This window comes from Chelonoidis abingdonii, chromosome 1, assembly GCF_003597395.2.
Source record: "Chelonoidis abingdonii isolate Lonesome George chromosome 1, CheloAbing_2.0, whole genome shotgun sequence".
NCBI lineage: Eukaryota > Metazoa > Chordata > Testudines > Testudinidae > Chelonoidis > Chelonoidis abingdonii.
In genome coordinates this window covers 151032961-151055876 of record NC_133769.1, presented here as the reverse complement: position 1 = coordinate 151055876, position 22916 = coordinate 151032961, and the positions used below count along the sequence as shown (strand labels likewise).

The following is a 22916-nucleotide window of genomic DNA, read 5'->3' as shown; positions in this document are numbered from 1 at the left end:
CTGTTTGTTATCATGTATAATCACTTAAAATCCATCTTTTGTACTTAGTAAACTTGTTTTTTCTTTATCTAAATGAGTGAGCTGGAATGAAGTGCTTGGAGATCTTAGCTCAAGGAGAAAAGGCTGTTGCATTTCCTCTGCACATTGAGAGGGAGAAAAACTGGATAATAAATTCATACTGGTTGGGGTTTTAGCCAGGGCAGGACAGTACAGCTCTGGGGTCCTAAGCTGGGAAGCTGGCAGTTGTTTTGGCTGTAGTCTCTCTATTGTTGATGTGACGGGTTGGATCACAGAACCCCCCTTGGGAGCTGCCACCCGATGTGCCAAGACTACTTCTACCCCTGCTTTCCTGCCAGCCCGGGACTCTAGCACCCTGTCTTGCTGAGCCAGACACTCCCGTCTGCTCCAACAAAGACCCAGGGTCTGAATTACTTGCCCTAAAATTTTCAGGTTTACCTGAAAGCAGCTCACAGAAGTGTTGTTGTCTTTAACACCCAGATGCCCAACACCCAATGGGGTCTAAATAGGGCCGGCTTTAGGCCGATTAGCCGGATCCCCAGGAATTGGGCCCCGCGCCTTAGACACTTTTTTTTTTTAAACTTACCCCGAGTCCCTGGCTGCGATCTGCTCCAAGGTCTTCCGTGTTCCCACTCCCTTGAGGGAAGCGCAGGCGGGCGTGCAGCAAGCCCCATGGCCCTAGCTGGAGTGTGGCAAGCCCCATGGCCCCGCTCTCCCAGCTTGAGCCCCGACTGGAGCGCAGCAAGCCCAGCTCTCCCGGCTGGAGCTCCGGCCGGAGCGCCGCAAGCCCCATGGCCCCGCTCTCCCGGTTGGAGTTCCGGCCGGAGTGCCGCAAGCCTCGCGGCCCCGCTCTCCTGGCTGGAGCCCCAGCTGGAGCGCGGCAAGCCCTGCTGTCCCGGCTGGAGCTGCGGCCGGAGCGCAGCTCTCCCAGCTGGAGCTCCAGGCCCTTTAAATAGCCTCCAGAGCCCTGAGGTAGTGAGGGGCACCGGGGGCTATTTAAAGGGCCAGGGCTCCAGCTGCCTCTGCCACCCTGGTCCTTTAAATAGCCGCCAGAGCCCTGCCACCTCCATGCATTCCCCAGGGCTCCCGCGGCTATTTAAAAGGTCCAGGGCAGGGTAGAAGCTGGGGAGCCCCGGGCCCTTTAAATAGCCCCCAAAGCCCTGGGATAGCAGGGAGTTTCAGGGCTATTAAAAGCGCTGGGGCTCCAGCTGCTTCTGCTGCACCCCCTGCCCTGCCCACACCAGCCCCACTCCCCCTGCCTGCAGCCAACTCGGCACCCCATGCCCACAGCCAGTCCCTGTCAAACCCCCTGCCGTGTCTCCAGTCAACCTCTGCCACATACCCCTGTGGCCCTGCCTAAAGCTAGCCAGCCCCACACTGCTGCCTGCACCAGCCCTGCATACCCTGCCCTGTCTCCAGCCAATCCCTGCTGCAGCCCCCTGCCTGAAGCCAGCCAGTCTCACACTCCTCTGTCTCCAGCCCTGCCAACCCCTGCTGCATCCCCCTGCGGCCCTGCCTGAAGCCAGCCTGCCCCAGACACCCCCTATCTCCAACCAACCCTGCACCCTTTGCCCTGCCTGCAGCCAGACCCTACCTCCAGTCAGCCCCTGCCCTGCCTCCAGCCAGTCCCATGTCCACTGGTGCCCTGCAGTTCCAGGACAGGAACCCTGCACACCTGCTTCAATGAGGGGGGCAGGGAGCAGCTGGGACCCACACATTTGAAACGGCAGTCATTAATAACCAATCAACAACATATATGATGCAATGTACATAATATATAATTTTATTATTTATATAGTTATGGAAAAGAAATAATACATGAAAGAAATGAAAGGCTTTTTTTTCCACTTTTTTTTTTAAGTCATCCCCGCCAGGGCCCCGCTGACAATGTTCGAATTGGGCCCCACACTTCCTAAAGCCGGCCCTGCTCACCCAAATACAATCCGTTTTACCCTGTATAAAGCTTTATGCAGGATACACCCATGACATTGTTCACCCTCTAATAAAACACTGATAGAGAGATATTCCACAGTTGTTTTCTCCTCTCAGTATAGACATACTCTGATGTTATAAGATAAAGTGATTTTACTAAATACAGAAAGTGGCATTTAAGTGAGTTCCAAGTAGTTACAGGACAGAACAAAGTAAGTCGCAAAGCAAAATAAATAAATGTGCAAACTGTGTTCTAATCAAATTGATACAGATTATCTCACCCTCCAGAGATGCTTCAGTAAGTTTTCTGCAGACTGGACCCCTCCAGGCCCGGGCACAATTTCTTTCCCTGCGTACAGCTTTGTCCATCTCATGGTAGCTAGGGGGTGTTCTTCACGATGGCTCCTCTTTCAGCCAGCGCGAAGACAAATGGAGGGGTCTCCTCGGGTTTAAATAGACTTTCTTTGTGGTGCGAGACCCCTCTCTCACCCCTATGACAAGTCCAGCTCCAAGATGGAGTTTTGGAGTCACATGGGCAAGCCACATATCATGCTGACTCTTAGCTTTTACAGTAGCATCCATTGTTTACATTTGCTTAACTTGACGTCTCAAGTAGACTTCTATGTGGATTGGGAGCATTCAAGATCCATTGTCCTTTAAGTTTTCTTGGTTTAGATACTTAACTCAACTTTCCTTCTTGGTTAGATACTAACTTCAAACTTGTCCTTCCATCCAGGACGACCAAATGCCCTATAAGGTTATTTAGAAATCAAGCCAGTTACACAGCCAAGATTCTACATTATAACTTTCAATACAAAATGATACATGCATACAAATTAGGAGTAGTACATTCAGTAGATCATAAACCTTTACGTAGATAGTTACATGCATATGTAGCCATAAAAACACATTCTTAGCTTATTTCCATAAAGCCTTATGGGAGGTACCTCACAGCTGTTCATTACAGCGCTGGTCAGAGAGCCTGGCATGTAACTGCAAACTGGGTTGTGTCCCTACCTGTGTGTTTGCTGGTGAAGTGTCAGTACTGGGACGTGGGGTCTGCAAGGCTTGTCACAGCGCACAGCTTGCGATGAGCCCAGGCAGGTGAGTCAGGGCGCAGTTTTACCCCAGTTCAGGTGGGGACCCTGGGGAGAATCTGTCACAGTACACCACTCTAGTTTACAGAATGTCCATGACTTTTCCCTTTTCTCCTGAATCAACCCTGTGAACTCTCTCCTACAAACACCATGATAATAGGCTGGACTGCATGTCAACAGGTACTTAATGGGGAAAACTAAAACCTGCTCAGGAACTGGGTGTTTCAGAGGGCAGCTGACTGTTATGTTTGCGTTTCAGAGGGAGCCTTCGCTGGGGGGTTCAGGTTGGATTATGATAACGTGGAGGCAGCCTGCATTGAATGATGACCAGACTCAGCATGAACCAGGTGAGGAGTGAATCTGCCCCTCTTGGGCAGCGTTTAGCTCAGGAAAAGCTAATAATATTGTCTTTGTAGAGACAAAAATTGTGCTTTCATGTATGGTTTGCTCTTGTAAGGTCTGAGCAGTCTTCCAGTCCTGCTGCGATTCATTGGGAGCTCAGAGTGCTCAGCACTTCGCAGGATCAAGTCTTCTGCAAGTAGCCGTTTGACAAACTCTTTCTTCCCATCAAACAATTGACTGTGTGCCCTGGTCTTATCAAGAGGCTGCACTGAAGAGCGACCCAAGAAGTAGCAGCATGTGGTGACACAGGTCAAGACACAGAGGCACATTAGCCAACCAGTGTGACTCTAGAAGGAAGTGTTCACTCCCTGACTCTAGAAGAAGCATTGTTCTCCCCCTGCCCCCGCTTGCCCATTCTAGTCACTGATCCCTGGCCCTCACTTTATATGCACTAACGTACTCACCAATATTTAGCGGACACTCTCTCTGTGCACAGCCCTCTGATCAGTGGTAATGGTCCCTATTCCCACTTCCTGCTGTGTGAGTCCACTGATCTAGACGTGAGTTTCACATGCACTGTGGTAGGTGAAGGGATGTACAGATTTCACACCACACCACCGTATTCTTGTCCTGAACTCGGTGATGCAGCTTCCAGAAGAACTGCAGATTGAGGTGGTTTATGGGCCAGAACTAGTTCAGGGAATGGAACAAAACAAGATTTTAACATAATTGGAAATTTAGGACGTGGTGATAAACAGAAGAAATTAAAGGGTCATTTATGTGTTACTAATTATAATGATATATAATTGTATAATAAACAAATTACATGAAGAACTCTTCCTGTAGACATTAGACCCTACCTCAGCCCCTCTTTCCCAGATCTCTCACACCCTCAGCGTGGGTTTCTGCTTTAGGTTCTCCGTTCACGCAATTTACAGACCATCAAGTCCTTAAAATGTGTCAGATAAAATGTGACCTGTAGTAAATTTCCTCTGACACGGACTTGCAGGGGGAGGACCAGCCTCTACTCACCACTAGAGGTCACTGTCACTTCACTAAAATCCAGCTACTGTTAAACTAACCGTCTCAGCTGTATCCCCACCCTGAGATCTGCTAAACACTGTTAAATGGACTGAAATACCTGATGATTCCTAGATAAGGCCCTAATCCTGCAAACACTGGAGCCCACTTGTCACTCTCATCACATGAATGTTCTCACTGACTCAAGGGTGACACTAGCCTCTTCCTGGTGGGGGGACTGAGGTGAGCCAGACAGAAAACTGAGGAGGGGGCTGTGCTCCTCCTCACCATGAGGTCCCACCCTGCTCTGTGGCCCTGCTCCCTGCCCAGGTTGCAGGCTGGAAGCCAGAGCCAGGCAATGACAGGTACTGGCTGATTGCAGCTGTTAAAAGCTGTCCAGGCAGGGGGACCTGGCTCCAGGCTAACAGAGCCCTTGGGGGGCCGAGCCTAGGAGCCTGGGCTAGAGCAAGTCAGTCTAGGCCACTGTGAGGAGGCCCGGACTGTCCACCTGCCCTGGATGATGCATCTCAGCAGGCAGGGACCCGGCCTCGGCTAACTTCTCTGCTGCTGCTGGAGCTGGGCAGCGAGCCAGCAGCCACAACTCTCTTCACTCTGCCTTCAGAGCAAGTCAACTGGAGAGTGGCAGGTGCTACTGGGTGGCTGTGGGGCTGCTAAGACAAATTTTGAGGTGGCTATAGCCCCTGTAAGCCCCACCCTAGAGCCAACTTCAGTGGGACTGTCCAGATCAGCAAAGGTACATGAGTGGATTTGCAGGATCAGGGCCCAAACAAGATGGCAGTGCCCTGGATGGTAAGGAGAAGAACAGGGCCCTGTGATGGGGTTAGTTAGTGGCCTGGCTTCAGGTTTGAAATCACTCTCTTCAATTGTACCAGAGCACCTCACAATCTGAGGCTGAGGGCTAAGCTCTCACTTTGCACCTCAGAGGAAAGTAGGTTGCGATGAAATGTGCATTTCATTCTACTTGATGAGAATAACATGCAAATGTGTATTGTGTGGGCAGGATGAAGTCTATGACATCCTCCCCTTTTGGGTTCCTTGCCCTTGCATGTCCCCTGGGGTAGAGGCTCTGCCCTGCTCTTCCTCACCCAGTCTCACATCCCCTTAGGGAACTATGCTAGCCATTGAGAGTTAGAGCAGCCCCTCCTGAAGCATCAAGGAGGTGTCACCAAGTCACTGGCATTCCCACACTTTAATTATGGAGATATCCTATCTCTTAGAGCTGGAAGGGACCTTGAAGGGTCATGGACTCCAGTCCCCTGCCTTCACTAGCAGGACCAAATACTGGTTTTGCCCTAGATCCCTAAGTGGTTCCCTCAAGGAGTGAGCTCACAACCCTGGGTTTAACAGGCCAATGCTCAAACCACTGAGCTATCCCTCCCCTGCCCCTAGCGGCTCTCAGCATGGTTAGAATCTACTGCCAGATGTTTTCTTTATGGGACATAATGGATTAAACTTGGCAGAATCCCAATCAGAGGAACAGAGGGGATAATTCACAGCCCATACTATAGGCTGCTCACCGATGTTAGGTGAGTGCACACAGGTGTAGAATAGATATATTGGCTGTAATGTGCCTCCTTTGATATTTTCCAGTTGGAATCTGCACTCCCTAAGAAATGAAGGGGCCTCAGGGACTGAGAGAGATGGCCCATTCCTGCCTCCTGGAGACCCAGATTATGATGACATTGAAGCTGGCATCCCTGAGACATCAAGATAAGAATGACTGAGTTCCAATCAAATATCATGTAAATGCTGTATGATTAGACTCTTTCTCTCCTAAATGCTAACTAGGCATGGGGACATCAGAGATAGTCCCTGCCATGGATCTAGTTCAGTCACCTTTTATATTGGGGTTTTATGTAGTTGCAAGAAATATAAGTGTGACTGAGACAGGGTCTGTGATTTTCCCTGTAATTTCTCATTGATCTGATTGCCTGGAACATGTCCTGCTGTTTTATTCCTAATATTTTCTTCATCGTCAATTTTTGCTTTTTCATATTGAATCCTTTTTAAAAGTTTATTACAGGAACGATGCTTCTCTCACAAGGTGCATAAGGGATCATAAGAGAGTGAGATGGAGTCTGAACCACCATAAAATAATAATTGCAAAATGTCACCTCTCGGTATTGCAGGTTGTTCAATAGGGTGCTGGCTGGAGAATGAACGTTCTGTCCTTTGTGTGGTAATGGTTAAAAACCCAGCAACAGAATAATCCTAACTCCAGAGATGGCCCTAACTGCCATCCAAACTCCAGACTTTCCTTTAAAATCCAGGAGGATAAATGGACATTATTTATAGGAACCTTAATGCACACACACAATTACATAGCAGTTAAAAGATACCCCTGTCCCATCCTCTTCATTTCTCCTCTGTACAAATTCATACACCATGCCCATTACTGTAGCACTGGAGCATCTTTCAGTGGTGCATTAAGTGTAAGGACCTTCATCTTTGGTTTATACTGATTTTTTAATGAACATTTGATGAATTTTACAAAAATCGTTATTCTGTTTTTAACAATTTTTACCCAAATTTTAGATGTGTTGGAACTTCATCTCTCTGCTCCAGGAGCAATGGCAGGTTACCATGCCATCATCTCTCTTTCCGGAGTGGGAAGCCAGGTCAAAAGCACTGGAACAACTTGAGTGGTGGTGTATGTGCTGGTGTCAATCCCACACCCACCACACACCACATACAGAATACTAGCTTTACAGATAATGCAGATTGTCATCAGCAGTCAAAGCAAAATAAAGGTAGTTATGACATGATAAAATGGGTTGAAAACAAAAAACTGTATCTGCTTCCATTTCAGAACATATAGAGGGTGAGAGGGGCTTGAAAGTTAAAAAACAAATAGACAAGAAAAATCTTAGGAGAAGAGAGTCATATTTCCCTGATATTCCCCCCAAAAACTGCCAAGTTAATTTTTTCTACTGATTTTCCACCCTTTTTTTAATTTTTGAGATAAACACTGAGGCATTCCCCAGAAATTTCAAACAAAATAAAAACCTCAAAAGAAGGCCCTTAATTAAGTGACATAATTGTCTGTCATCATGTGTGTTCATTCTGCCCCCATCCTGTGATCCAGGGAGCCAGTGGAGAGAGGGCACACCATACCAGAACTCTCATGAGGCCCAACACTCTCATTGTCCCAATTCACTCATATAATCTGTATCTAAAAGGTGTTGTGTAAGATGTTCTATGCAAACTGCTAAGATGCTGCTCATTAATATAATGGCATGATGTATGTACAGGTGCTTTATAAAGAAATAGAGATATGTGCTGGAAATGTATTTCTAAAATGTGTTAGGCAGACTGTGCCTAAGCTCTACCTTTCTCAAACAAAGGAATGTGTTTTTGCGGCTTGCCTGTGTCTCCCGTGTAAATTAAGCAAGGAGTGACCTAAGACAATGAAATGGACATTTACAGGCAAGGTAGACAAAGCCATCATGGGGGAATTGACCAGTTAACCATCTTGATGGGGATGGAGGCTACACTCCCAGAAAGCCTCCCTACCTCTTGAAACAGGGGCAATGGACTTTGAGAACATATAAGTAGAGGCAAAAAGTTGTTCTGTCATCCATCCCAGGAAACAGGTCACAGGACCTTCAAGCCTATGACAGTTGGGTCCTGTGGTGTGGGGGACCAGGGATGTTGATGACTTGATGTAACTTAGGAAACTGATCAGGCAGAGACTGTAACTTTCTAGTATTAAATTTCAGTCACCTGAAAGTATGTTTTGTTTTATTTGTAACCTTTCCTATCCGTCACTTTTAATCACTCCAGCTTATGCCCTTATTAATAAACATTTTTTTTATTTAATTACAGAAACATCTGAGAGTTGTGCATTAAGTTGGAGCATGGGTTTTAGCCAAACTATCAGGCTTCTGTGTGTACTCTGTGTCTGTGAGGCAGGGAGTGCAATCATTTATGTGAGGGTAGAGTGAGAGGGACTGGGCACTGCAGGGGAGATGACTTTGGGAGTCTCAGGACTGAAAAGGCGACGTTGGTGTCACCCTCCAAGGAGTATACAGGATGGTGGAAGCCAGGGTGAGGCCACTGTGCTGTGGTCGGGCTTCTGGTGTCAGGGTGCTGACCCAAAGCTGCACAGGACAGAGACATCCAGGGTTACAGGACAGGCAGTGACACAACTCCTTACTGGTCTGAATGAATCCCCAAAATGTCAGAAAAGGGCCTTAGTTAAGTGGCATTTTTTTCTGTCATCATGTGTGGTTCATTCTCCCTCCTCCCCAAGGGGCAAAAGCACCTATGGATTTTTATGGAGGGTTACAGGCAGTTATTGGTGGTTTTGTTTTATGATGTGCTACAAGTTTCTGTTAGTGAAGACAGATTGAACTAGCCCCCTGGCAAGTGGAACAGAGAGTTTTCAAGTGATTTTTTTTTTTAGATCCTGTGGGGCCTAATTACCTCTGAGGCTCTTGGTTGAATATATGAACTGAGACCTTGAATTAGAGTTGGTATTCTATGGGAATATCTAAGAGAAGGTTAAAATGCCTCTGTATATGTGATATGGTTGTGTTGTCTGTGTAACTGCCTTGGGGTTTAGAGAGTGTGGTCCCTTTAAAACCTTGTGTGTGGCCCTTTTAAAACCAGAGTGTGTGTGTCTGTAGCTCCAGACAAGAGGACTACAATGAGCAGGCCATCACATAGCGAAGCAGCTGAGAACCTGCCTTAAGCCTGGGAGGGACAGAGTGACTGACTGGAGAAACCCCAGAACAGGAGCCAGGAGGAGCACCCAGCCAGGGAGCAATCCCCCGAGAAGAACAAACCAGAGCTGGACCCACTATCACTGTTGCCCAGAGCTATACGGGGCTGTGTGACCTTGCACTGGGAATAAGAAAAGAGGCTGTATTTAGCTAAGTGGGGAAATTGTTGCTCTGTGTGGCTTTGCAGAGAGCAGCAGAAGAGGGCACCAGAGGGGTTTGTTGAGGAAAGTTCACTGGCACCAAAGATGACCAGGAGCACCCAAGACTCATTGCCAGACTGAAACTCTGCCCAGTATTCCTGAACACTGAGTGGAGATGCAGTGCTAGGTATCTGCTGTCATGTTGTGGTACTGCTGGGTCTGCGGGGCCTTGCGTTGGATATAGGGTGACAAGGTGTCCAGTTTTCGACCAGAACACTCATTCAAAAAGGGACCCTAGCACCTCTGATTAGCACTGTGGACCGGGCCGTTAAAAGTCTGGTTGCTGGTTCTGCATCTCTAAGGCAGGCTAGTCCCTACCTATCCTGGCTCTGCGCTGCACCTCAGAAGCGGCCATCAGTAGGTCCAGCTCTTAGGCAGGGGGGCCACGGTCCTCTGCGCACTGCTTCTGCCCTGAGCACTGGCTCCACACTGCAATTGGAACTGCGACCAATGGGAGCTGGGGGAGGTACCTGCGGGCTAGAGCAGCGTGCAGAGCCACCTGTGCACCTCCGTCTAGGTTCTAGACCTGATGGCCACTTCAGCCCAGGTGCAGCGCAATGCCAGGACAGGCAGGCAGCCTGTCTTAGCCCCTCCGCTGCACCACTGAGTGGGAACCACCAGAGGTAAGCCAGTGCCCCAACTCCAGGCCCCAGCCCTGAGCCTCTTCAAACCCGGAGCCCCCTCCTGCATCCCAAACCCATCATCTACTGCCCCTCCCCAGAGCCTGCAGCCCCAGCTGAAGGCCTCAGTCCTGCCCCAGTCCAGAGCCCCCTCCCATACTCCTGATCCCTCAGCCCTACTCCCCAGCCTGGAGCCCCCTCCTGAACCCCAAAACCTCATGCCCGCCCCACCCTAGAACCTGCCACCCCACACAGAGCCCTCATCATCCTGCACCTCAACCCCCTGCCTCAACGTGCAACCCTCTCCCACACCATGAACCCCTCTGCCCCACCCCCCAGCCTGGAGCCCCCTCCCACATCCCAAACCCCTCATCCCTGGCTGCACGACATAGCCCACAATCCCAGTGGGATCCCTCACTCCCTTCTGCACCCCAACCCCCGCCTCATCCCAGAGCCCCCTCCTGCACCCCAAACTCCTCACCCCCAGCCCTACCTCAGCATTCGCACTCCCAGCCAGAGCCCTCACCCGCTCCTGCACCCCAACCCCTTGCCCCAGCCCAGACCCCCCACACACACTCTGAGCCCCTCATTTCTGGCCCTGCCCCTGAGCCTGTATCCCCAGTTAGAGCCTTCACTCCCTCCCGTACCCCAACTCCCTGCCCTAGCCCAGTGAAAGTGAGTGAGGATGAGGGAGAGCAAGCCACCAAGGGAGAGGGAATGCAGTGACTGGGAGGCAGGGTCTCAGGAAAGGGGCGTGGCCAGGGTATGGCCTTGAGGAAGGGGCAGGGCTAGAGTGTTCGGTTTTGAACAATTAGAAAATTGGCAGCCGTAGCTGGATGTAACCCCGTCTTACTACTCCCTCCTCTTCTCAATTGTTGTTTTTCACCATTCATCACTCTGTGAATAAATATTTCCCTTTCCTATATTGATTGTATTATTCCAGTGTGTTCACTCCACGTGGTGTGGAACAGAGGGCCGTGGGATGGAAGGGGATCTCCTTGCTATGTTCCTGCACATGCTTTTTGGTGGCCAGAGCTGCCTGCACAGCGAACTCCATATTGGCCATCAGAGTGTTAAAATTACATGTGTGTTGCCCTGGTGCATGTGATGGTGTATATGTGTTTGTGTGTGTGTGTGTGTGTGTGTCTGACAGTGGGTGTGTGGGTACTGGATGAGTGTTGGGTTGGGTGTGGAGTGTTTTATGAAGTGAGTGATGGTAGTGTAGTGTATGTTGTCTATGTGTTGGGTGTGGCTTGGGTCAGTGACTCTCAGCCAGCCAGTAAAACAGAAGGTTTATTGGACAACAGGAATGCAGGTTACAGCAGAGCTTGTAGGCACAACCAGGACCCCTCAATCAAGTCCTTCTGGGGGTTCAGGGTTTTTGGATCCTGTGATGAAGTGGGGGTTTTCTTGGGGTTTTCTGTCTTTTCCAGGGTTTGCATGCACAGGGGGTGGGACTCAATGTACCTGGGTGTTACTGGTTTAACGGAAGCGTGAGGGGAGAGGGAGTTTGTTGTTACAGAGGACCGGAGAGGGACTCGGGACCCCAGCCCCAGGAGACCACAACCAACGTTCGGTTCTGGCCAGTGGGAGGACAATGGGCTGCAGAGAGAGGACCCCGGTGACCTGACCAGCCGGTTCCAGCCAGAGGAGAGCTGCGAGGAAAGGGGACTCAGGCCTTCCTGTTTACGACCCTGTTTACCTGGAGAGAAGACAATGGACTGAGGCAGGGCTTGAGGCGGGGATATCAGAGACCAGCATGAAAAAGCAGGGGGGCTCGAGGGCTGGCGAGGGGATAGCAGGAGAGCCCACCTGGATGCAGGGAGACTGGATGTGCTGTTATTGTGAGAGGCCAGGCCTGAGGGCCCTGAGAGTTTCCTGTGCTGTGTTCAACTCTCAATACAAACCCTCCCGTTTTATTGCTCCAGGCGTTGAGAGTCACTCTGGTCTAAGAGAAACAGGGTTGCATAGCTTTAGCCCTTTGGGGGTGAAGAGGCCCAGAGGGTCCAGAATGTAGTGGACTTCCCGGAGCGGGCCCACGGCAGAGACAGACGTGCTTTAAGGCTCAGAGAGGTGCGGTCCAGGAGGTGGAGGGGCCTGTTTTGCTCCCGAGAGAGAGTGGATCCCCCGAGAAGGGCTGTCTCCACTGAAAGGGACCCCCCACGGACCGCACAGTACAAGTTGTGGGCATGATTCTGTGAGTCCATGACAGATCCAGCTTAGTCCATTCCCTGCAATTACCAACCACCCAATCCTAAAACCGAACTAAAACTTAACTCCCCTCCAGCCGGCCCCTTCCTTTTGTCCCTCACCTGTGTCTGGCTTCCCGAGCAAAAGTTAGCTGAACACCCCTCCCCCCCACCTGGCTCAGGTTACTAGGCCTAGGTCCTGTCCCTCACCTGAAAGTCCTCCCCAGCTCTTCTCATCCCCCACACAGACAGTCCCTCCCATCACAGTGGCGCCCGTCTTTTGAACTATCTCATACTGTTGTGTGGTGGTGTGAGTGTAATGTTGTCTATATGTTGGGTGCTGTGCTCAAGGGTGAAGTCTGAGGAGTGTATAATTGAGTGTGATATGTGTCGAGGGCGTTGAGCAGAGTGCATCCATTGGTTTGATGTTGACTAGGGTGGGGCGCTGGTGGAATGTGTTATTATGAATGGGTGTTGTAGTGGGATTGTGTGTGGGGGGAATATTGTGTGGTGTTATAATACAATTAAGTTAATTTTTCTGTCCAAAATTTTGCTGAAATAATACTTCCTGTAAATATTTGTTATGCATCAATCAACATGTTCTGACAGAAAAGGTTCAGCTGGAAAATTTATCACTAGTTCTCTTTCCCATTCTTTCAGTTAAAAGTACACCCTGTAAACTCAAACCAAACAGTTCTCATGGATTTCAGATTGCCAGAATCACTGGGTAAAATTCTGGAGTGGTTCTATAGTATGCAGGAGGTCAGTGTCACACCCATGGAAGTATGGGGGAGTCCGGCCCTGCACCCCTCTTCCTGCGGACTTCCCAGTGACTCTCAGCTAGCCAGTAAAAAGAGAAGGGTTAGATTGGACAAAGAGGAATGCGCAGGTTACAGGAGAGCTTGGAGGCACAACCAGGACCCCTCAACTCAAGTCCTTCTGGGGGTTGAGGAAGCTCCAGTCCCCAGCTAGGGATTCCTGAATTCCAACTACCCACCCAAAAACCGAAACTGAACTCACTCCTCCAGCCGGCCCTTCCTTTTTCCAGCTTCCCGGCAAAAGGAGCTGACACCCTTCCCCCTTGCTAAGGCTCAGGTTACAGGCTTAGGTTCTGTCCCTCACCTAAAGTCACCTCCCCGTTCTCCCATTCCCCACACAAGACAGTCCCTACTCCATCACATCTCTCCCCCCTTCGAGACTGAACTGAGCAGGGTCACTTACTGCCAGTGACCTGGGGAAAGTTTCAAGGCCCCCTTTCTCCCGGACACAATGAGTCTGCTATCAGGTTGGCTTCTTCCCTTCACATGGACCAAGTCCATGTCATAGTCCTGCAGGAGCAGGCTCCACCTCAGGAGTTTGGCGTTGGCTCCTTTCATCTGGTGCAGCCAGGTCAGGGGAGAGTGGTCGTGTACACGGTGAAGTGTCGCCCAAACAGATTTGGCTCCACTTTTCTTAAGGGCCCACACCATGGCCAAGCATTCCTTCTCGATGGCTGCCGTAGTTCTGCTCCGGGGTAGCAACTTCTTGCTCATTTACACGATGGGGTGTCTCTCCCCTTTTCATCCTCTTGCATTAACATCGCCCCCAGTTCCCATGTCTGAGGCGTCAGTGAACACCATAAGGCTTGTCAAAGTCTGGGTTTGCCAGAACTGGCCACTAACCAGAGCCTCCTTCAGCGGCGCCGGGAGAGCCTGCTGGCACTGCTTGGTCCAGACCACCTTATCTGGCTTCCCTTCTTGCACAGCTCAGTGATGGGGGCGCTATGGAGCTAAAGTGGGCACGAACCTTCGATAGTACCTCACCCATCCCAATAAAGGCTTGACCTGCTTTTTAGTTTGGGGAGCAGGCCAATCTCTGATCACCTACCACCTTGGCTGGTTCCGGCTTAGGCAGCCGCTCCCCACCCGATGGGCCCAGGTTAAGCAATACTTCAGCCATCCCCACCTTGCACTTTACTCAGCCTTTACGGTTTAACCCAGGCCTCCCAGAGTCAGTCCAGCAACTCGTTGTTAACCTGGGACACGTGGGTCCTGGGCGGCCCAGGTCTGGCTGAAGACGGCAGATGTTGTCAATATACGCCATGGCAAAACTCTCCATTCCCCCTCAGTAGCTGATCCACCAGCGCTCTGGAAAGTGGTCGGCACTCCCTTGAGGCTGTAGAAGCAGGGTCAGAAACTCGTAGAGCCCCGTAGAGGGTGATAAAGGCTGATTTTCAGCCTGGCATCTGCGATCCAGTCGGCACTTGCCAGCATGGATCGCCCTTGGTAAGATCCATGGTGGTGAGGGTACCAAAGCTATACCTCCCAGCTTGTCTAGGAGCTCATCAGGCCTGGGCTGCAAGTTGGGGTTAGGCATCAGATACGGTGATGGCATTGAGCTTTCAATAGTCCACACAGAAACCAGCCCGTGACCCATCCTTTTGGGACCAGCACCACTGGTGAGGCCCAAGGGCTGGCAAGACGGCTGGATCACCCCCAAAGCCAGCATGTCCCTGACGCTCTCGTCTCTTCTAGCTCCTGGGCAGTTTTGGTTTCCCCAGTTGACCCGAAAAGGGGAGCATCTTATAGGGGAATGTGACCCGTCGTCTCCACCCTGTGGACAGTCAAATTAGTGCGTCCAGGCTGGTTGGAAACACAACAGTTATCGGTATAGAGCAGCACCCCCTCTGATCTCAGCGTGCTGGGCCAGGGTCAGCTGATCAGAGAGGGGAATTGCCTCCAGGGGGAACCAGCTTTTGTCCCAGGAAAAGATCAATAAAGGGTCATCGTCTCTGCTCCAGACACCAGGAGGAAGGTACCTGTGGGAGGATTAGAAAGAAGGTGTTTGGAGTGGAGGAGGCCATGGCGGGGAAGTAGCTTTCCAGGGGAGGGTAGCTGTCATGCAGTCTGTTACAGGAGGCACTATAGACAGCTGCGATCCACAGGGCCCTGGGCTTGGAACCCAGGAGAGTAGAGGGTGTGGCCCGGGTTCCCCTAAAACCTCCCAACTCTGATCAGACACAGGAGGAGCTGACCCAGACTGTGGGTTCTCACAGAGAGGGGAAGATCACTGAGTGAACAAATCTGCCCAATAAGATCGGCAGGAGCCCACCAAGGTAGAGGAGGAACTTTGTCACATATCTCATTTATCAATTTTGTGGTGGGGGTTGCACGATGCTTTTGACGAATGACCGTTTGCTTCCTAGGCCGAATAAAAGTAAATATGATTATCATAGACGATCTGATGAACTCTGGTTTGTGAAAGCGATGGAAATGAATATCTCATCGGTAAACAGGCTGTTCATGGGAATCTTTTTCAAAAGCTCCTTTTCTAGAAAAGGGGCAACAGCGCTGGGTTTACTTTAAAACCATCTGCCTGTAACTTGTTTTCCCCATACCTTCAGAGAATTTGAAGGGTTAACATCAGCGGGTCTCGTACGTATATGTTTCTGTGAACGCTCTGGTTGTAACTCATTTATAAAGTCAAGTAACTCATTAATCTGTAGCAAAAGGTGTTATGGGCTGTAAATATACTCCACATCCTAGTTTTAAAGTTCTAGTAAATCAACTCCACAACCCCTCCTTTGGGTTCATTATTTAGTAACAAAATGGTAAAACTCCATGCTGCTTTTAACAATGTGCTTAAAGTTTGTTTAAAAATTCTTTCCCCTGATGGGTTTGTAATTTTGTGGCATGTCACCTTTGCTTAAAATAGCTTTAAAGGCCTTGGATACCTCACCACTCGTCTTGTCTTTCAGGCCTAAGGTCCAGGCACATTTGGATATTTGGGGAACTGGGTAAAATCGTGGGGAATGGTCCTGCTTTGAGCAGGGGGGTTGGCTAGATGACCTCCTGAGGTCCCTTCCAACCCTAATATTATTCTATGATTCTATGATAGAACTGTTAAGATGCACTTAAAAACCGCTGTTGTATTTGGAGAACTGGTGCATATCCACCAGAATCTGCCTGCCATTGCGCATCCACATCTGAAATAATGGTCTTATTTCTTTTAAAACGTATTGAGCTGGTTTGCTTAAAGTGTAAGCATCCTGTTTGAAAGCAAGAGCTGTTTACCTGTCTTTATTTAAAGTTTTACTATGCTTTCTGGCACTTGAAAAGAGGGTTCACTCCCAGCTTCCCAGGAGGTGTAATATATTTTCTTGACCAGGGCCATCTGCATAGACATGACTGTTACTGGTACCAGCTTTACTAACACAATTATGGAGGGGACACATTCATATTGACACATTTAAATAAGTTTTTATTAATTGCCTGATTTAACACAACCTTTTACAGCCAACTGTAAAAATGGACGCCATGACCCCCCATAAGGGAGTCTGAGCTGGTTCATTCTTCCATTTTGTCCTTTTCCAGATTTTCCTCTTGAGTTTGATGTCTCACACATGAGCAAAAACAGCAGATGCATGATATATTTCCTCCCACATGGCTACCTTTCTCAAAGGCCTCTAGAAAGGCATCGTCAAGCTGCTGAGAGATTTTTCAGAAAAGAAACAGCGTAAGCACCCCCACTGCTTGTTTTTAGAATTATGCAATCCCAGGTTGGTTCCTAACCCCATTACACCCCATCCTCAACCATCGCTTCTTAATCATTCATTTACCTGAGCAACGTCTTTTCCATTCACCTTGTCTGCCGGTGACTCCTCCAATCCATGATCGTCTTCCACCTCTAGGGGGGTGGAAAATGAGAGGCCGTCACACTCATCACGGTACCTCACGAGGGTTTGGGTTTCGGGGATGGGTTCCTGCGTATCCATCAACGGTTGAGTCAAAGGGCCATCTTTGGAACTGTTGCTGATGGAGCGCTTTCTCCACACAAGTCCAAAGGTGCCCGGGGCTAAAACAAAGTCTGTAGTTCTCATGGGGTGGTGAAGGGGTCCATGTTTCCACAATTTCTAAAACATACATTCTTGGTAAAAGATGGCCTCTTCTGCCCTACAGGGTGATGGCGCTGCTCTCTGATTGGCAGAGGGTGCTGGGAGGAGTTCTTAGAGAAGTCACACAACCCACTTTTGGGCAGTTCACTCCGTCCCAGAACCTGCCCTATTTTGATCAAATCTACTCCCGGGGAAGTCCTATGCGGCCAAAACCCATCGCGATTGGTAGATGGCGATGGGAGGAGTTCTTAGAAGGGTCACACAAAATACTTCTGGACGAGTCACCCCGCCTCCGAATTCCTCCCCGATTGGTCAAATCTCCTCCTGTGGTAGTTCCCAGTGCCTGAAACCCTTCCTGGATGGTAGATGGAGGTGGGAGGAGATGTTAGATGGGTCACATGTCCCACTTCTGGATGGGTCACCCCGCCCCGGAACTCCCCGATTGATCAAATCTCCTCTCAGGGTGGTCCTACGGGGACAAAACCTAGGCTTATTGGTAGAGGGCAGTGGGAGGAGTTCTTAGAGGGGTCACATGACACACCTTGCTTCCAGTCATGTGGGCACCTTGACCTCAGAAGTAATACCCATATGGGGCGGGACATCTAGTGAGAGTTGGGCAAGATTTAAGGGGTCAAGGGGTGGCGTTAGGTTTGATTTATGGTAGGGCCTTTCCTCCTGATTGGTAGATGGATGTGGGAGGAATTGTTACAGGGGTCACATGACCCACTTCCAGACGGGTCACCCCACCCCAGAACTTCCCCTGATTGGTCAAATCTCCTCTCGGGCAGTCCTATGGGGGAAAAACTCATCCTGATTGGTAGAGGGCAGTGGGAAGAGTTCTTAGAGGGGGTCACATGACACACTTTGCTTCCGGTCATGTGGTGTCTTGACCCTGGAAGTAATACCCTCATGGGGTGGAACTTTGGGTGACAGGTAGGCAGGGTCAAGGAGTGGGGCTAGGGTTTGATTGATGGTAGGGCTCTTTTACTACTAAGAGGAGGATGAATTACAGCTCAAAGAAGTGGGGGCGGGGGTTACTTTGTAAATTATCAGCTTGCTCCAGGAACGCTTCTGTTGCTATCTCAAGCCCCGACGGTACCTTTATTACTCGAAGAGAACTGGTCTGGGACAGATCTCTCTCCAACAGCCTCTGTGATAATGGCAGAAGATGCACACATAAAAATATTAGCTTCTCAGCAATGTCCTTGTCACCACTGATTGCTCTCTTGAATCCACCCATTATTTCATAGGCTTCTGATCTCCTATCAGAAGTGTTTTTTAGTGTTTGTCTATATCCCTTCAGTTATCTGCTCTTCACAAGGCATCTTAGCACTTCTACTTTCCCGCGTATAAGCTACCTGCTATAATTTAGGCTTCTGTTTGCTTCCCACCCTGCCTCTTTTAAAGAATTTGTTTAGCTTAAATAACCTCTTGGCTCTTGCTGTTATTAGTGTCCTTGCTGGTCAGGAGCTCTCTTCACTACAAAGACAATGTAAAGAGCTCAGACTTCCCCTCCCTAAGCAAGAGCTGGCCCCCGCAGTTTGTCCTCGTCAGTGTCGCTTGTTAAAGGGAGGTGGGGAGTTTTCCGACAGCCAGGGCTATGTGTGGGAGAGCCCAGGGCCTGCAGCCAGAGTGAAGGAAATTCTGGCTCCAGCTACCTTATTCCTCTCTTGCTCTGTGGACTGGGGCTGTGAGACGTGACACTGGGTCTGCTTGTGACCTGCAGTTCAGCCTGCGACTCTGTGCCAACCCCTGCCCACCCTTCTTGGGCTGACTGCAGCCTCTACAGGCATTTAAGCACCAGGCCTAGGACAGCCTGCTCAGCACCTGGCTGGGTTCTGCCTAGTGAGCAGCTGGCAGGATCAGGCTCTGACAGAAGTAATGTCCGTGATGCGAGAGAGGGGTTGGACTACAGACTCCAGCCCTGGGATGTGTTTCCTCAGCACCTGGCTCTGTTTCCTCAGCTCTGGTGCAGCCCTTTGGGGCATGATCAGCTGCTGAAGGCAGGGAGGGTCAGAGCTAGGATTTTGTATCCCAATAAGCAAAGCTGGGGCTGGGATGGAGGTGGGGTTCGGGTGGTGGTCAACTGCTCTGTGCGTGCAGGGGCTCTTGGAGCTGCCACTTGCAGGGGGCTGGCAGCAATCCTTGGGAGAGATGCTTAGTGCTGGGTCTGCAACTCGCCTTCCTGGCATATGCTAGGCTGGGTTGTGCAGAGTTAGCACCAAATGAGGCTCAGAGCAACCCCCAGCCTCACCCTTGGCTGGGGCTGCTCAGAGTTCCTGCCAGCAGCACCGCAGCTGGTGAGGGATTAGGAGGAAAAGTCTCCTCCAGCAGCCGGGTCTCCCATGGAAGGTTATTTCCCTCCTTCTTGTGGAGTCCACTCCCTCTCTGCTTGCCACTGCCCCTTGCCTGTCAGGAATGACTGACTTCTCACTCCCAGACCCTGCTGACCAGCCATGGCTCCTGCCTGGGCCAGGATGGGAACACCCCATGGGGCAGGGAGTTTCAAACTATGACCGGGGTGAGGATACCCCAGAACCAGCCCCAAGGGCTTTCTCCCTGCTCCTGCGCTCTGCAGCTCACTCCAACTGGGTTCTGGCTCCCAGCCACCATGCGATGTGGCTGCTGCCCCCTGCCCCTAGAACCCCTCCCCGATTTCCCCCCACCCCTCCCAGCACAGCAATATCTCTCAGCCGTGACTTACAGCAGGGCGGGTGGTCCAAGCCTCCTGCTCTTCTCTGACTTCAATTGTCCATCATGGATCCTAGGAGAGACAGATGGGCCTGGTTATTTAACAGCATGCAGGGCACCAGCCACCGCTTGTATTTCTGTCCTTCAGGGTGCTCCCTGCCCCCAATCCATCTGGGCAGAGGAGGGAAAGGAGCTGGGTGGAGAGTCAGTCCCCAAGATTATTGGGATCATTTTGCCTTTGGCCTCGTGCCCCACGAAGGCCAGGAGAGGTGTTGTACACACAAGCCCCACTGGGAGTTGGCATGAAGCACAGTGTGGCAGAGATGCTGCCCTGGCTCTTTGCCTGCATGCTGGTGGTAGCTGGAGTGGATAGGGCTGGGACTTCCTGTGAATCTCTGCCCTCCCTGTACAGACTGCACAGGGCCCTGGCTGGGGCCAGCACCTCCGTGGTGCGGAAGGGGAAGCAGGGTGAGACCTTTGGGAGGCAAGATCTCTCCCTTGGGCCTACTCCGGCTGCAGGTGCTGGGCTTGCCCAGGGCCAGGACAGAGGAGACCCTCTGGCCACAGAGCCCTCCCGCATCTGGCTGCAAGGAGCCTTGGTTCTCCCTTTGTCTCAGGGAGGTGGGAAGGTGTGTGGGGGGGAGTTGGGTGTGTTTGTGTGTGGGCAGAGGAGGCCAGTCTTCCCCCCCGCCCCTTGGCAGTGTGCTTGTGGCACTGGGCCCCAGACTCATGGGGCAGGGAGGGATAATAGGAAGTAGAGCTCCAGCTCTTTTCTTACCTATCAGCTGCTGGGCAGCTGCTGCTCTCAGGGCACCCTTCCTGCTCAGCTTCCCTGGGCAGTCCTGGAGCTGGGAAGCCAAGAACTCAGTTAGTCCTAAGTTACACATCCTCTCCAGGCTGAGGGGAGCTGCCTGCTATGGAGGTGAGGAACACCTGGCTGTCAGATCCTTCTCCCCCTTGATTCCTCCCATGGGACAGAACTGACCTGTAGAGGAGCCATCCTGAAGGGCAGGGGATGGGGCCGAGTCAGTGAGGGGGCTCCCTGGAGCAGGGAAACCCATCTGTGCCTAGGTCCTCCCACCCCTCTGTCCTGCAGGGCCCACGCCGCAGAACTCACTCACCAGGGTCCTGCAGGCTTCGCTCAGGAAGGTGGGGATGGCGGGGGCTGCCCCCTCGGCCAGCTGGCTCTGCACGAGTGTGCACAGGGGCTGGTAGCCGAGGAAGGGTGCGCAGCGCGGCAATGCCACCCTGCATGCCTGCCGGAGAGGGCGAGAAGGGAGCTGGCTGATCCTCCCTGAGTGCAACGGGCTGCCAACTTGCAGTCTCTGCTCGTTCCCAGACAGGAGCTAGCACACAAGTGAGGGCAGGGCAGCAGCAATGGAGAGCCAGCTGGCCTCAGCAACCTGCTCTTCCCTGAGGCCCTGCTTTGGTTAGGTCACTTGCTAGGGGCCACAGATAGGCCTGGGCCTGGCCACTAAACAGAGCAGGCTGTAAAATGGAGCCACAGGTGCGGAGAGTCTAGCTGGGCAGGGAGGCTGGAGGTAACTGTGGGGAATGGAGGAGGAGAAGGAAACCCCACAGATCTACCCCACAGCTACACTCTGAGAGCTGGCAGAGCTCTGTGTGGGGTGGGGGAAGGCTGGATTACTGGGGGGGGGGGGGGGCTGTCCTGGGTGCCACAGGGCAGCACTGAGGAGATCTGAGGCTTGGAGGGGCAGTTTGCACCACCCTTTGCCATGTTGTTATATAATGCCCCCAGTCACCCTGCCCTATGAGCCCTCAGCTGCACTCACCTGCTCACCTGGGGGTCTCTGTCCTATAGGTAGATGAGCAGCACCTCCATGCTCCCTCTCTCCCTCAAGCTCTAAAGAGGGAGGACTTCTTTGGAAACAAATTTTGCTGAGGTGGCCAAAGAGCTCCATGGAGGCCTGCCGCAGGCCGCTGTTCTCCTGCAGACAGGGGCACAGGGTGGTTAGGAGGATAGGCGATAGGCCCTCACATGCTTTGGGAATCAGCATGGCAGCCGCAGAGCCCAGAGAGGTTTCAGCTAGTTCAAATGACAGGACAATTCTCTGCAAACTCCCCTCCTTCCTGCTGGGCCCCAGGGCTGCTGAACAATTGTGGGCCCAGAGCCTAAGAATGATTCTACCCCTGTCTCACCTGGCAGAGGAGCTGAACTGCCCCACAAATCCAGGAATGTGCCTGCATCGGACTCTGAGCCCCTCTGCGTGAGGGCAGGTCCTGAGCATCTCCCCCTATGGGGTGCCCTATAGTGCCATGGGGCCTGCCCTGCTTGGTACTTGCATCCTCAAAGAACGTTCTCGCCTGCAGGGCCAGTGGGACAGGAACATGAGCCTTCAGAGGCCCTTGGGGTCCCGCAGCATCCAGCAGAGCCCTTCCATGGTATCCAGAATGGCGCGGGGGTTTGCACACACCACGGACAAACCTCCCCAGGATCTGGTCTCCCTACTTCCTGACCTGCAGAGAAGGGGTTGGACACCGCTTGGTGAGCAACGCTCTGTCAGCCTGAGAGTAACCACAGTCCAGGCAAGTCAGCCCACAGCCCAGTCTGCTCCACAGGAGCCATGGGCTGGGGACAAGGGGAACCAGGAGCTTTCTACTCAGCCCTCTCTGCCTAGTATCCTGCCATTCCAGACCCACCTTGTCTGGGAACTCGGTCACTGCGTTCCTGAGACCGTGCAGCGCTCTGCCTCGAATGTGGGTGTTGCTGTCCTCTGTCTGCTGCAGTGTGGCCTTCACAACCTACTTCCGCATCGCCTTGGGCTCCTTCTCCATCAGCAGGGGTCTGCCAAGGAACTAAAGGGACCAAAAGGAGCTGTCAGAGAGGGCTGGGCAAGGCCAGTGGGTCCTAGCCTGGCCAGAGCAAGGGGAAGGGAGCATGATGAGGGGCCAGGAGGTGACTTAGTTCCATACCAACTGCTGTTCAGGAGAGGCTGGCTGCAGCTGAGCTTAACAGAAGTGAAATGAGCAGGGCAGAGCGCTCCCTCTGCTTCCAGTGGGGTGCTCCCAAACCCCACCACAGAGCCCCCAGCAGAGGGATTAATTTACAAGCAATACACCACCAGGACCATCTCTCATTGGCTAACCAGCTATTGGCCCCTTGTTCCATCAGTTTCTGGGCCTGGTTAACCCTCCCCCTGGTCCTCCAGACTCACCTCTGCAAACAGG

General features: G+C 51.6%; 1 pseudogene; it reads right to left on the bottom strand.

The window, feature by feature from the left end:
• Positions 1-14924: 14924 nt before the first annotated feature.
• On the bottom strand, positions 14925-22502 carry LOC142046379 (protein maestro-like; annotated as a pseudogene).
• Positions 22503-22916: the final 414 nt, after the last annotated feature.